This window comes from Phoca vitulina, unplaced genomic scaffold (assembly GCF_004348235.1).
Source record: "Phoca vitulina isolate PV1807 unplaced genomic scaffold, GSC_HSeal_1.0 scaffold2, whole genome shotgun sequence".
Lineage (NCBI taxonomy): Eukaryota > Metazoa > Chordata > Mammalia > Carnivora > Phocidae > Phoca > Phoca vitulina.
This window is the reverse complement of record NW_022589705.1, coordinates 28,334,438-28,337,964: the sequence shown is the minus strand read 5'-3', so window position 1 is coordinate 28,337,964 and position 3,527 is coordinate 28,334,438. Positions and strand designations below refer to the sequence as shown.

At 43.9% G+C, this 3,527-nt stretch overlaps 1 pseudogene; it reads left to right on the top strand.

Moving 5' to 3' along the window:
* The first annotated feature begins 2,172 nt into the window (after window positions 1-2,172).
* Window positions 2,173-3,527, top strand: LOC116639709 (annotated as a pseudogene).

Genomic DNA, 3,527 nt, shown 5'->3' with positions numbered 1-3,527 from the left:
ACTAATTCTCAGACTCAGACTGAGAACTATGTAATTCTTAGGCCCCTTTCATGTCTTCTATAAGCCTTCTTTGGAGGTCTCGAAAATGACTTTCAAAAACTGAAATTAGTTTTCTTCCTAATCCCCTAGAGACCAATGCAGTGAATTTCATCATGCCAGGATGATTAAAAATGCTAAAATGAGTCATGATATAATTAGGAATTTCTTTGTTCAAATCAAGCCCTATGAACTACAGCTAACACTGGTTCCATTTATAAAAGCAGTCCATCCTTCTTGATGCTGAAGATGAATTTTGGCAAGGGGACATAAAAATATTATAACTTTAGGTATATTTATTAGTCAGTCAAATTTTTCTTGGTTTTTGGGGTTTTTTTTGTTTTTTTTAAGGTAAATTGTGGTAAAGTATCCCAGGTGATTTGGCAGCTTATACAAAGACATACTAGGAGAGAACAAAAAAAATTATGAGAACTGTAGGGAAACCAGAATAGCTGAAACACAGATGACAAAAGGAAGAAACTTTTACTGTCTTAGCAGCTGGTAGAACAATTTCTCCAGGAGGGTAACACCATTATTTTCAAGAAATATTTTAACAAGCTACTTGGAATGAGAGGTAAGACCCCAAGGGACATATTCAAGCTAAAAATGATGGCACTAAGCAAGAATGAAATCTCAAAATAGAAGGACACTTTGTTTTGTTGAACCCTTGGATGGAGTTGGGAATGTACATTTATAAACAGGAGCTGGGGCAAAGCCAAATCATTCAGGATAATAAAGAGATGAGTGTAAAGAGCTTGGTGCAGGGACACAAGAAGAGGGCGTATAGATCCAGGAAGGCTGCATACCTTAGAGGAAAAGTAGAGACAAAGGGAAAAAAAATCCTAGGAGTGTTAGAGCTGAGAAGGAACTCTGGGGAAGAAATGTCAAATAGTGAGTTGGGGGGTTGTTGCTATACCACACATGCTAGAAGAGCCCTTTCATCTTCTCTGTGAATTCTGTGTTTCTTACCAAGACTTTTGTAGAAGTGGGCTCAAGATGGAGAATGTGAAGATATGCAAAAGCTCTATGTCCATGCGGGTGTAAAATAAAAACAAGGGTTGCTTTCGTAGAGGAGACAGCTGGCATCTGGGCTTATAGGCAGTGTAAGGGGAACGTGAGAAGGGATGAGCCTGGAAGAAGCAGCAGGATGATTTCATGACAGGTCATGTGCGCCATTTTAAAATGTATGCCCCTTGGGGCACCAGGGTGGCTCAGTCGGTTAAGCATCTGACTCTTGATCTCAGCTCAGGTCTTGATCTCAGGGTTGTGAGTTCAGGCCCTGTGCTGGGCTCCATGCTGGGCATGGAGACTACTTAAAAAAAAAAAAAAAAAGTATGCCCCTTATCTTAGGGCAAATAAAGAACAGTTACAAAGATTTAAGAAGAAAAATGATACAATCAGGGTTATAGTTTAAAAAGATGACTCTAGCAGCAATTCAGAGAATGGGTTGGAGGAAGCAATGGTAGAGGCAAAGGAGAGTTGCAAAGCTCTGCAGCAATCAAGGTAAGATATGTTAATGACCTATGATAGTTAGAGTAACAGTGAAGATGAGGAGAACTGGACAATCTAGACACATTAAAAAGTTAGAATCAGTAGGTCTTGATGATTGATTGGATGTAGGCAAAAGGATTATCAACTTTATGGTTTGCCCAGGACTAAAGAGGTTCCCAAGACATGAGACTTTGAGTTTCAAAATTAAGAATGTTCCAGGCAAGCCATTCCAGTTTTTACAGACCTGTGGGAGTCCTATGGATATGGAATTTTTCATACTAACACCAAGAAAGCCCTGGGAAAATGGGAATGAATTTGTCACCCTAATGGGGTTGAAGCTGTAGGTGAGTGAGGGTGGCACCTAATTTTTGGTGCCACTGGTATCTCCAGTCACTGAGACTGGCAAGGCAGGAAAAGAAACAGATTCAGGTGGGAAGAAAATGTTGAGTTTTATTTTTGGACATGTCCAGCTTCAGGGGTTTATAGAATACCAAAGAAGAAATGTCTAGCAGACAATTAGGTCCTTTTAAGAATCTGGTACTTGACAAGTTCTCTTACAATGATCCCTTAAGAGTCGTGCTGTAAGAAGCAATGAACTCTCCTCTTCCTCTCCGCCATCTGCTTGGCTGCCACAAAGCAGCAGCCATGTGTGAATGCATCTCCATCCATGTTGACCAGGCTGGTGTCCAGATTGGCAATGCCTGCTGGGAGCTCTATTGCCTGGAACATAGCATTCAGCCCAATGGCCAGATGCCAAGTGACAAGACCGTTAGGGAAGGAGATGACTCCTTCAACCTCTTCTTCAGTGAGACAGGTGCTGGGAAGCATGTGCCCAGAGCCATGTTTGTAGATCTGGAACCCACGGTCATTGATGAAGTTTGCACTGGCCCCTACCCCCAGCTCTTCCACCCTGAGCAGGTCATCACAGGGAAGGAAGATGCTGCCAACAACTATGCCAGAGAGCACTACACCACTGGCAAGGGGATCATTGACCTTGTCTTGAACTGAATTTGGAAACTGGCTGACCAGTGCATAGGTCTTCAGGGCTTCTTGGTTTTCCACAGCTTTGGAGCAGGAACTGGTTCCGCGTTCACCTCCCTGCTGATGGAACATCTCTCTGTCAATTATGGCAAGAAGTCTAAGCTGGAGCTCTCCATTTACCCAGGCCTCCAAGTTTCCACAGCTGTAATCGAGCCCTAAAATTCCACCCTCACTACCCATACCACCTTGGAGCACTCTGATTGTGCCTTCGCAGTAGACAATGAGGCCCTCTATGACATCTGTCATAGAAACCTTTGTATTGAATGCCAACCTACACTAACCTAAATAGGTTGATAGGTCAAATTGTGTCCTCCATCACTGCTTCTCTCAGATTTGAGAGAGCCCTAAATGTTGATCTGACAGAATTCCAGACCAACCTGGTGCCCTATCCTCATATCCACTTCCCTCTGGCCACCTATGCCCCTGTCATGTCTGCTGAGAAAGCCTACCACGAACAGCTTTCTGTAGCAGAGATCACCAATGCATGCTGTTGAGCCAGCGAACCAGATGGTGAAATGTGACCCTTGCCATGGTAAATCCATGTCTTCTGCCTGTTGTACCATGGCAATGTGGTTCCCAAAGATGTCAATGCTGCCATTGCCACCATCAAGACCAAGTGTACCATCCAGTTTGTGGACCAGTGCCCCACTGGCTTCAAAGTTGGCATTAATTACCAGCCTCCTATCATGGTACCTGATGGAGACCTGGTCAAAGTACAGCGATCTGTGTGCATGCTGAGCAACACCACAGCCATCGCTGAGGCCTGGGCTCACCTGGACCACAAGTTTGACCTGATGTATGCCAAACGTGCCTTTGTTCACTGGTATGTGGGTGAGGGCATGGAGGAAGGAGAGTTTTTTGAGGCCCATGAGGACATGACTGCCCTTGAGAAGGATTATGAGGAAGCTGGTATGGATTCTGTTGAAGGAGAGGGTGAAGAAGGAGGAGAAGAACACTAA